Source organism: Rhinolophus sinicus, chromosome 4 (genome assembly GCF_057876585.1).
Source record: "Rhinolophus sinicus isolate RSI-liver-muscle chromosome 4, RSI-T2T, whole genome shotgun sequence".
In the NCBI taxonomy this organism is placed as follows: Eukaryota; Metazoa; Chordata; class Mammalia; order Chiroptera; family Rhinolophidae; genus Rhinolophus; species Rhinolophus sinicus.
The window spans coordinates 75268144-75280527 of NC_142504.1; the positions used below are offsets into that span (position 1 = coordinate 75268144).

At 40.2% G+C, this 12384-nt stretch overlaps 1 protein-coding gene across 4 annotated transcripts in view; it reads left to right on the top strand.

The window, feature by feature from the left end:
* Window positions 1-9476: 9476 nt before the first annotated feature.
* Window positions 9477-12384, top strand: part of YES1 (YES proto-oncogene 1, Src family tyrosine kinase) — a 72966-nt gene continuing 70058 nt past the window's right edge. The window contains exon 1 of one of the 4 annotated variants that reach the window (XM_019741267.3): window positions 9477-9656. The gene's annotated coding sequence lies outside the window, so the exon portion shown is untranslated. Of the gene's footprint in view, window positions 9657-9725; window positions 10210-12384 lie in introns of those variants that run through there. The other 3 variants (XM_019741265.3, XM_019741264.3, XM_074340256.2) reach the window with 3 other exon arrangements.

The following is a 12384-nucleotide window of genomic DNA, read 5'->3' on the forward strand; positions in this document are numbered from 1 at the left end:
CAAAATGAGCTGGAGCATCACCTAGCCACCTCCAAGTACAATACACCCACGGGGCGGATTGGGCAGACACCAGAGTCCTGCTGAGGCAGTTCCTGCTCTGTAGGATCAGCCCCTGCACAACAGCTCTTCCACTGTAGTTGAGGCCAGTCCTCACAACAAGTGAGCCCAAGGGTGAGTCCCTCACAGTGATGTATAATTATCAACCAAGGCTCAACTACAAGAGGAGGGCACACACAACACACACAAGGGACACACTTGAAGTTCATGGTTCAGGTGACCAGGAAGACTGTGCCACTGAGCTTCACAGCACACCTACTACATAAGGCTACTCTACTAAGACTGGAAGACATAGCACCCCTACGTAATACATAGAAACAAACACAGGGAGGCAGCCAAAATGGGGAGACAAAGAAACCTGTCCCAAGTAAAAGAACAGAACAAACCTCCAGAAAAAGAACTAAGTGAAATGGAGATAAGCAATCTATCAGATGCAAGTTCCAAACACTGGTTATAAGAATGCTCAATGATCTCAGGGAGAACTTCAACAGAGAGACAGGAAGCATAAAAATGGAGATGGAAACCATGAAAAAAAAAAAAAAACAGTCAGAAATAAAGGACACAATAACAAAAATTAAGAATGTATTACAGGGAATCAACAAATTAGATGAAGCAGAGGATCAAACCAGTGATGTAGAAGAAAAGGTAGCAGAAAACACCCAACCAAAACAGCAAAAAGGAAAAAGAATCCAAAAATTGAGGAGAGTTTAAGGGGCTTCAGGGACAATATCAAGTGTAACAACATTTGCATTAGAGGGGTACCAGAAGGAGAAGAGAGAGAGCAAGGAATTGAAAACCTGTTTGAAGAAATAATGACAGAAAACTTCCCTAACCTAGTGAAGGAAATAGACATACAAGTTCAGAAAGCACAGAGAGTCCCAAAACAAGATAAACCCAAAGAGGCCAGCACCAAGACACATCATAATGAAAATGCCAAAGGTTAAAAATAAAGAGAGACTTAAAAACAGCAAGAAAAAAGCAGTTAGTTACCTTCAAGGGAGCCTCCATAAGACTGGCAGCTGATTTCTCAGCAGAAACTTTGCAGGCAAGAAGGGGGTGGCAGGAAATATTCCAAGTGATGAAAAGCAATGACATATAACCAATATTGCTCTACCCAGCAAGGCTGTCATTTAGAATTGAAGGAGAGATAAGGAGCTTCCCAGACAAGAAAAAGCTGAAGGAGTTCATCACCACCAAACAAATATTAGAAGGAACTTCTTTAAGATGGGAGGGGCGTTAAGGATGGGTGAAAGGGGAAGGGATTATGAAGTATAAATTGGTTGTTACACAGCAGTCATGGGGATGTAGGGTATAGCATAAGAAATATAGTCAACAATATTGTAATAACTAGGTATGGTGCCAGATAGGTACTAGATCTATCAGGGTGATAGATGGGAATGGGCTTGGGGTCAGGGTGAAAAAGGTGAAGGCATTAAGAATTACAAATTTGTAGTTAATACAATATGGGGAATATAATCAACAATGTTGTAAAGGTCTTGTAAGATACCAGATGGGCATGGGATTTATCAGGGGGATCACTACATAGACTGTGTAGATGCCCAACCAATGCGCTATACACCTGAAGCTGAAGTAGAATAATATTGAATGTCAACTATAATTAAATATATAGGTATATATAGTCACGGGACGTGGATTACAACATAAGGAAGATAGTCAATGGTATAGTAACAGCTATATAAGATGTCAGAGGGGTAGTAACTTGGAGGGCGTTATCACTTTATGAGGGGTTTAAATGTCTATTACATTGCTTTGTACACCTGAAACTAATAAAAACATTTTTTGTAAATGTGGTGTATATATACAATGGAATATTGTACCTCCACAAAAAGGACTGAAATCTTGCTATTTGCCACAACATGGATGGACCATGAGGGTATTATGCTAAGTGAAATAAGTCAGGCAGAGAAAGACAAATACTGTATGATGTCACTTATATGTGGAATCTAAAAAAAGAAGTCCAACTCATAGAAATAGAGAATAGAATGGTGATTGCCAGGGGCTGGAAGGTAGGACAAATGAGATGCTGGTCAAAAGGTATTAAGTTCCAATCATAAAATGAATACATATGTTCTGAGGATCTAATATTAAGCGTAGTTTATGATGTTGTATTATATACTTGAAAATTGCTAAGAGAGTAGATCTTAAATGTTCTCATCACACACAAAATAATTGTAATTATGTGAGGTGATGGATATGCTAACTAACCCTATTGTGGTAATCATTTCACAATATATACATGTATCAAATCATCAGCTTTAACTTACACAATTTTATATGTCAATTATATCTCAATGAAGCTGGAAAGAAAAAGATTACATAGCTACATAAGGGAATAAAATCGTGGGACCAGAATTTTCTTTTAATCGTGATATAGTTTACATACCATAAAATTCACCCTTCAAAGTGTACAATTCAGTGGTTTTTAGTATACTCACAAAGTGGTGCAACCATCACCGCTATCTAATTCCAAAATACTTTCATCACCCCAAAAAGAAACCCCATACCCACTAGCAGTAGGGTCAGAGTTAATATTTACTCCCAATCCAAAGATCTCTCCACTGTCATAGTTTTACATGGATTTTCAATCTGTTTATCTTAAGTAAAGTGTACTAAGTGTTTATATGTCTAAATAATCAATTATCAAACACTTGCTAGTACTTTGCATAACTCTGTGCTGTTAACCATCTCAAGATTTTTCACAAATTTCTGTATACTTTGTTTTTTTAAGTATCTACCAGATTCTTGAGGGTACATGGCAAACACTTAGGAACAGATCTTATGTACTCTAAACAGACTCAGGAAAACTTTGTTCTTTTGTTCTTTGGATGTGTAGCTCATCATCTCCATGGAAATGAGACTAGTAATTTTCACAGAGACTATGTGAGACTTTAGAAAAAAAATAAAAGAAAACATATATATATATATATATATATATATATATATATATATATATATAATTTTAAAGATTTTATTGGGGAAGGGAAACAGGACTTTATTGGGTCACAGTGTGTTTTTCCCAGGACCCATCAGCTCCAAGTCAAGTTGTTGTCCTTTCAATCTTAGTTGTGGAGGGTGCAGCTCAGCTCCAAGTCCAGTCACTGTTGTTCAACTCCCGGAGCAACGTTGAGGTTGAGAGCTCGCGTTCTAACCAACTGAGTCACCTGTCCGCCCCAGAAAAAAATCTTAAAGAAGTTATTTATTCTGAAGCCTTTTACAAAAGGAAAACTTTTTTTTTTTTTTTTAATTTCAAGGCTTTCAAAGAAAATCAACAACTAGACAATAGGTCCTTAAGATGTCTAAGGAGAACCTAAATATTTTCATGAACAGGAGTTCAAATTAATTTTAAAAGTTTGTCACCATAACATAAACCAAAATTTCCAGTCTATGGTTTTCAAAATATCCATTCCTTGGTCTCTAGCTTTGTCTCTATTTTAACTTGTTGGAATTAATTTTACATAAAATAAACATAAGTGCCAATTTTTAAAAATTTTATGCCAAAATTACCAGGTCTCCAAAAGGAAAATCTCTTCTTTAAAGTTAGTCACATTTGGATTACTTAACTAGCATCCTCTAAAGTGTGAGTCATTGTATACACCTTGATTCTTCAGTGCATGGTTGTTGATTCTTTAGTAAACATGGTTTCAAGTATTTATAAGGGCATAGGCCCATGTTAATCAATGACCAGAACTCAGGACTCAAATCACTTGAAATGGTTATAGACTAGTTAACCAATGAAAGCAATGAAAATGATGATAATGACAATTAAGCTAAAAGATAATTTAAAAAAAATAGTAGATAGCTTTTTTAAGTAAAAACAAAAAGAAAAAAAATTAAGTATAAACTGTAATAATTGATTGTATTAGTTTCTAATTTAAATTTCCAGAAGAAAAACTATATATTTATATTCTAACATTAATTTGGTAAGATATGAATTCCTTTTCTCTGAAAAAAAAATCCCAATAAAATCTTTGAAAATGTATTTTACATTCCTTGTATTTTAAGACAAAGAAAGTGTCCTGCCATTAATTTTGTTTTCCAGTTAATAAAGTCATATCCCTTTCAATACAATAAAAACTAAAATATACATAATCAGGTGATATTTTGTTTTATGAATGAATAAATAAGCTGATTTAAAAAATATAAATAACCTTACATAGTGTTAGGTTATTATTAACTGTTTAATTAATCTAATCACTGATTTATGGTTACCATGGAAGGCTTGATTACAGTTACCTGGCCATGGCAGGTTAAAATATAAACCTTAACATTGACTTAATCTAGATATGTTGTATTTGGCAAGGTAAGTATTTATGCTGCACATATAATTATTTCTCAGATATTTGGTTCTTTAAAGACCATGGTTTAGGGAAGGTGGTGTCATTGGAAGACTGACTTGATAGATGTCAAGTTTTATATTTAATACCTGCTGTTTTTTCTGAATTGAATTCATTCTTTTTAGTCTAGTCTCATGCATCTTTTTAAGTTTGCTGCAACCCTTTCTTAGGGAATATAAATTATAAAATAAAGAATTTTCTATACATTTGTAGAATTCCACATTTCTTGTTTATATATTGCTGATGATACAATTTATCAATTGCAATTATTCCAGAATTTGGACAAATAAATGCTATTTTACATGGCCACTGAAATAATATTTAAAAATAATTTTTTTTCTGCCATCACAATGACTTTCAGTACTTAACCTCTCCAAGCCCTGAGGAATCCAATCTGTAAATGCGGATAATCTCACCAATCCCAGGGTAATTATGAGGATTCGATGAATGATGTAGGTAAAGCATTTGGGACATAGTGAGGACTCAAGAAGGGGCAGCCATTGTTGTTATCAATCGTAGTATCTATACTGCCAGTCTCATTAATTCATTCAGACAACCTAAAACGTTTTGTCAAAGCATGGATCTTATGTTAGATATCTGTTGGATATGCTATTCCCTTATAAAGAAGAAAAATTAGGTAGCTACTTCAAGCAATCAAAAGATCTGTTTATATACAAGTCAAAGAAGCATAGATATACTTTGCTAAAGGATTAAATGCATTATGGTTTACATCACATAATAAGATCTGGTCAGATTTTAATTTGTTCAGACACAAATGTGAAAAATAATGGATCTATACTACCGAAAATATAAAAAGAAGGTTTAGCTTTAAAAAAGAGAATAAAACAGGTTTTCAAAAGCATACATTTATTCTAAACACATTTCTTTAATCCCCAGCCACAATGTTAGCTTGCAAAATATCTACTAATAAAAAGTTCTTTAATACCAACTGTTTGTTTCACGATCTGATGTCAGTTCTAAACCTTTGATGTAGGTAAACATTCTAACTTTAACTTTTTGCCTTCAAGCAAAGTTATGTTCTACTTTTCATAACCCAGTTGTAAAGATTTCCAGGAAGTAGCAATCTGGTAGCAATTTTAGTGGTGCTTAAACTCAATGTCAGAGATGCTGACATATTATGACCGCATATCAGTTTAATATATCAGAAAAGTAAAGGCCAAACACTTGGTAATGGCTACAGGAATTGCAAATATATGTTTTGGGTGAAAACTACAAGGTTATAGGGCTGAGGTACCAAGTGGGTTTCAACATCTAACACCAATTTTAGATGGCTGTTGCCTGAATCATTGTTAAGAATTTTAAGGATTAAGTTAGTGCTCTGGGAGAAAGTGTGCTACGCTGTGGTCTAAAAACAATGACTTCCCTGAGAAGGCATGAGGGACTGATTGGCCAGCTCTGTTCTAGGTTCAGGGTCTTACCTATGGCTCAAGGCAACTGGAGTTCCAGTATTGGGGTCCTACCATCTTGTATCACCGCTTCTTGCTGTGCATTGTTTCATCCTCTCTCTGAAAAATGCTCCCCCGCCCCCCGATCCCATACCCACCCCCACTCTGTGCACGAGGCAGGAGTTGCTGCCTTCACATCACCTGCGTTTACTGTAAGCAGTGCAGGTAAGTAGTAGAGACTAAGTAGGGTTCTCATTGTAAACAACAGAGTCTCTACTCCATTCAATCTGAAATAGAATTTAATGGACGAAGTTCAGAGAATGGACAGGAAGATTGGTGGAGCAGGCTCAGGCAGGAACCAAGGAAGGCTAGGCAAAGTCTGGGTTCTGCCACAGGGATGGTAGGCTTAGATGCAGGCACCATCAACATGGAACTGTTGTTGCCTACTCCTACTGGACTGCCTTACTCTGGACACTCACTTTCTGCCATTGGCCTTTCAACTCTACCACAGCCACCATGAATAATCTCCAAGTCACCTTTGTGTCACTCCCTCAAAATTCAAAATTCCTGGGCGTGTCAGTACTCAGACCATAGGGCTACAATCGAGCAATTGGTCGAGGATCGATTCTCAGAGAAGAAGAACTTGGGTTAAACAGACATCCTCAAAAGGTGTCCACTGCATGCTATATTCTGCTAGGTGAAGGGCATGCGAGAAGATGCCCAGTACCATCCAGCTTAGGAACTGCTGTCCCAGAAGAGTGAGGAACCAAGTTGAGAGCATGAAAGTTTGAAGTTATGGGTAAGGCCACCCAGGGGTAGGTAAATAGGCACCAGGAAGAACTGAAACCAGGGACTTTACTAGATATAACAGGCATGGGACCAAATTGTGGGGAAATCAGCAAGAACTGGTCAGAAGTGAACCAAGAGATGACCCAAAAGTAGATTCCAATAGCAAAAACTAGACATCCAAAAACTAGCCCTGGAGCTAGGGAGGCACACCAGGCACAGGTGGACTTCTAAGATTGTAGACCAGGTAGCCATGTAGGAGCTAGAAGCTAGAAGCTAGAGAGTGTAACAAAACAGCAAAAACATGGGTAGGAATTGCTCAAGTTCATGTAAGATTGACATTTGTTACATCTATTCATTGTAGGATGTGTCCTTATACATCCAATGAATTAGATGTCTTAGACAGTCCTTGCTGGGTTGAGGGGAGTAAAATCTGTAATACACAATGACCAGCCCTTGAGGCAATGAAGGCATCAGGAAAATTCAGAAATTGATGGGTTGCTGCACCTCTCCACTAACCTGAGCACAATGAGCCTAATGGTCAAGGATGAATACTTTCCTTTTGCCTGATCCTCCAAATCTTTGCTTAGAGGGGCCCTCATATTCTTCTCATATTTTTCCTAAGTGGGCCTATGAGCAGTTTAGCCTGGTGGAGGAGGCAAGGCTATGGTGGTGCAGATAACGTTAGGCACTGAGTGGAGTGAAAAGATCCAAGCTTTGAGCCATTAGCACAAGTCCAAAGCCATTAGCATGTTGGGGGTGGGGTGGGGTGGGGCAGTGGGATGGTTATTAGAGAGCAGAAACCAGTGCATGCACCCTATGTAAGACTGCAGGCTTTCTGCTTTTCAGGAAGAGAAAACCATCATCACAGCCTTAGTGAGAGAAGCAGCAGCAGCAGATTACTGACAGTAGGTAGTTTATCCCAAACACAATAATTTCCTGGCAAAATCACATGTTCCAGGGTGAGAGCAAGTATGCCCCCAATTTTTTAAACTCTCAAGAAATTGTAACCATTAATAAACTTAAATACATGATGATGTATTTCACTTTTGTAGGGACTTAACGTATTTCATTCATTGTTTGTTTCAAGCTTTCCTCTAGCTTTTTCATCCAGAAGAATCTCCCATGGATCCAAGACTTAGGTCCCTTATCACTCTTTAACACATAAAATCCCAAACCTCTATGCTGTGTGCGAGGGAAAAGGATGTGCTTTTTTTATATGGTTCATGAATGAACAGATTTTTACTTAAAAGCAATTTCTATTCTACCAAATTCAGTGAGACTTTAAAGATTCTCTCCCTCTCTCTTGCTCTCGCTCTCGCTCTCTGCTTTATGGTCTTTTAAATATTCCTGGAAATAAGTGAGCCATTGAGTCTAAGATTGAAAAGTCTCCAGGTTATTTACAGACTTAAGCTTGGGATTGTATGATGAATATTCCAAAAAAGAAAACAGAGAATGAGGTAATAAAAAGAATCAAAATGAGGGTGGAGAAAAGAAAACTCAGTAAGTTAATACAACCTATAACATGTATGACAGATTTTGACACCCTCTCCCATCTTTAAAAACTACATACAGAACATCTTCAAAGCCACTTTACCCTTTAAACTGGGTAAACTAACATTTGAGAGTTCTTTTGAGGTTGAGAGTTTAGAACAACAAAAATATTTAATTTAGAAGTTTAGAAACAGCCCAAGGAACTTATTTTCTAGTTTAAAAAAAGCTGAACACAAATCTACATGAAAATTTTAATGCCTACAATAAAGTCAATGGCAAATGAAGTTTCAGTAGCTCAATCAAATAAAGCACTGTTCCCTGTCACGGGTACCTTTCTGTTAACGTGAATGCCTATGCCAACCTTCCGTTCATTTGGTGAGCTGAAGAAAAACATTGTTTAAACCCTTATATGCATTTCCTGAGTTCCTAGAATACCAGAATACTGACACGATTGTACTATTTCATATCTGTGGAAGATGATTGAATTTCGCTAAAAACCACAAAGAAAACCAACAGTCCCACACTAATAGTTGATAGCCACACCAAAGAGGAAATACAGAGGAAGTTAATCTAAGAGTGTGACAGGGCAGAAGTGATTTCAGCAGAAAAGCCTCAATATTCAGCCCGTTTGACTAACACTCATCTTTATCCCAGTCCCCTCTGGACCTGCTCTCTTCTGCAGCGACTGGCTACAAGGCAAATAGGAACGGTGCTTGGGTTCAGATCAGCAGGATTCTAGTTGTGGCTGCGCCACTTTCAGGGTCGCAGCCTCAGTTTCCATAGCTGTCAAATAGAATAATACTTGTCTCAGGTCCCTCCCTGGGATGTTGCCAGGGTCGTGTAAAAATACTCTGTCCCAAGATAAGCCAAAGCCACCATCATTGGGAGAGTCGCCAACAAAACTCGGCTTCTCTCTACAGACAAGGCTGGTTCGACCTACAGTCAACAGGAAGCTCCTGGGCTGGGACAGACTCGGAAGGAGGCCAGACGCGAGCGTTTTTGGACGGCTATCAGGCTTGTGATGAGGGTGTTAGTAACGCACCCCTGGCTCATGCAGCTGGGCTGAGGTTTTACTATCAACGACAATGGGTGCGGAAGCATAGTACTGAGAAGCAAACAGCCAACCAAAATAACTCAACCCTGTCCTCCCCCACAAAAACAAACAAAGCCACAAAGCCCTCCGCACTACAGAGAGACGGTGGAAAGGAAAGGATAAAGGCGTAGGGGGCGGAATCTGCGCCCCCAGCTTCATCTCCTGCCGCAGCCGGGTCGGCGGCTGCAGGGTCCGCAGGGTGAGGAGGGGCGCTGTGGGCCGGCTCTCCGCGTGCAGTAGAGCCTTCTCTTCACGCCCCCTCAGCCTACGCCGCCTCGGGAATCCGCCCCGGACCCCGCCGCCATGTTGGGTCGGGATAAGTGCCTCGAACTTGCCACCTAGGGGGACCGCGACAGGGGTGGTCCGCAGCCCCGGGCGGCGCGCGCCGGCGCAGGAAGGCTGGGGGCTCTCGAGCCCGGGTGGGCGCGGCGCTGGTTCCGGTGAGCCGGCTGGCAGCGCGCGCAGGTAGCCGCAGCCCCCGCCCCCGCCCCCGCCCCCGCGTGGAGGGGCGGAGCCACGAGTGAGGGCGGGCGCGAAGCGGTGGGGAGGTGCGGAGTGAGGCCGAGGGGTGGGGGAGCCCGGGAATTCCCTCCTCCTGAAGTAACGAGTTAGGGGCCGGCTGTACAGTCGTCGCTGGCGCGGGGCTCCCGGGACGAGGAGGTGGAAGGAGGGAGAGGGCCCTGAGGGCCTCGCCTCCGCCCCCCACCACCCCGAGCCGCAGCAGCAGCGACCCATGTGAGCGCGACTCGAGGGCAGGTACGGACCCCGCGGCACACCGCGAGCGGAGGCGGCCGACCCCGGCGGGGCAGCGCTAGGCCCAGGCGCCCGCCCGCCCCTGGAGGCGCCGCCGCTCCCCGCCCCCGCCGGCTCCGAGTCGGGAAGTTGGGGAAAAAGTTCTCCCATCCCCCGGCCCGGCTTGTCGGGCGGGCGTGTCTTCTTCCCGGCGCTACCTGCTCGCCCCCTGACTCGGTCTCCGCCCCGTCGAGTCCTTCCCGGTCCCGCCCAAGTCCGACTTAAGGTACTAGGATCGTTGGGACACCCCCCCACCCCACCCGCCCCCGTAAGGTCTTGTGGGCCACCTGGCGAGGCGGGGACGAGGTTTATTTTGGCTCGTTCCCCGAAGTAAAAGGCGAGGGCAGCGTTCCCTTTCTGTCCCATAGATTGGGGGTCAGTGTGTTGACTTGCGGCGGTTGTCTGCTGTGCGGGGAGAGCGACCGGGGTGTGTGTGTGGGACGAGTGGGTGAGCCTCACGCTTCACTTGGTTTGATTGAAAACCACAACATGTTCAAGTTTTCCTTTGTTTTGTGTTGGGGGTTGGGAAATATGCATTCACCATCCACTTTTACAGTATTATGCCACTGCCTCCCAATGGGTTCGGTTCTCTGTCCACTTGTATTACAGAAAATTTTGTTTTAAAATGTGTTTTTATACTTGATAATTGCTTCCAGCTTTGCTTTATGGGACAGCGTTGTTTTAAGAAGCTCTTCGAAAATCAAGTCCGATGTAGGAACTACTTTGATTTTGTATTGTAGTGAGTGGGATTGGTTCGGATTTGGTTGAATTATTTTCTGCGTAATTAATTGAAAAAGGCATGGAATAACACTCTAACAATTTATAAATTATTAAGGTAGAGAAATGAGAAGTCTCTAGTGGAATCACAACTTTATGTTCACGCCAGTTATGTATGTATGTTACATTGGTGTGTGTTTTCACATTGATGATTTCACATGTGCTGCATATGATTGTAGTATATTCGTGTATTATAATTGTAGGATTACAGTGTCAAAGGTAGCTTGGTAGTTCTCAGTATATTTAAACCATCTTGTTAAATTGCTGAAGTTAAGTTACACATTGAGGAAAATATTACTAAACGTGTACATGTGACTGCATTTAAGGCCAAGTATGTGGTAAATCTAATGTTTTAACTAGTGCAGTGTTTGGCACACAGTGGACAGGAAACATTTTGAATGGACAGGTAATGAAGGAGTGTCTTGTCTTAGAGGCCAAGGATCTTGTATACCTCAAATATGATTTTCATACATTTCATATATATGATTTTCGTATCTATAAAAAATTTGTATTTCATTAAGCCATACATTTGTTTTACTAATATATAGGACCCATGCCATCGTTTGACATTTAGAAAAGGAAGTTTAATTATATTTTAATTTTTGGACCTTAGCTAAACCTCAGTGGAGATTTTGAATACTGGTTGACAATTCATAGGGTCCTAAATTTGAAAGAAAAAAAAAAGTTGCCTTTGATCTGAATCTGAACACAAAACAGTTCATATCCATGTTTCCAGAATAAAAGATAAAAGGGCTCTTAAAATATGTCTCTGCTATAACCACCATAATGTTATAATAGCTTTAATTTTACAGTATGTTTTTGCTGACTTCATAAACCACAAACTTGACTCCTTTTTGTTCAACCGAAAGTGAAATTACGGCTTTGACTTAATCTTCCTGGGATAGATGGAATTTGTCTTATGGCTGAAGTATATTATTAATACATGGTTTGAGTAGTTTTTTAATTCAGGAAATTCTCAAGCTGCAAAATCAGTGTCCTTGCAAATCTTCAAGGTATGTAATGTTTAAGGAAAAAATATTTTAAAAGAGTAACAGTGACTCACTATAAGTGAAATATTACCAACCCATGGTGTAAGATTTCTTTATACAAAGTTCAGCTTTGCACCTTTTTAGACAGTAAATAGTTTATTAATGTGATTTTTCTTTATAAATATATTTAATCTCAATCTAGTGTTCAGTATAGGCATCATTTATTAGTTCCTATTAGCATTATACTAAAAAGCCTAATATCAAAACATTTAAAAGAGCAATACTAAGTTCTGGTGTGTAGGGACTTGGGTGATAAAACTATATTTAAAAAAAACCAAACCTGCAAGGAAGTGCTTTCTATAAAAATAAAGAGATGGGAGGAGGGAGGAAGTTGTGATAGGGATCTATCTGGCTTCTGAAGTGGTGGCAAAGTTCTTTTAACCTGATGGTGGTTGCAAGGGTGTTGGCCTTAGTATAAATCATTAAGCCATACATTTGTTCTGTGTGCTTTTGTGTATCTGTGTTTTAGTTTACATAAAACTTTTTTTTTCTTTTTTAAAGAAGCTTGTGTTTAATGTACTATGTAAGGTGCTTGGATAAAGAACTTAATATTTGGTGACTGACTTTAGAACACT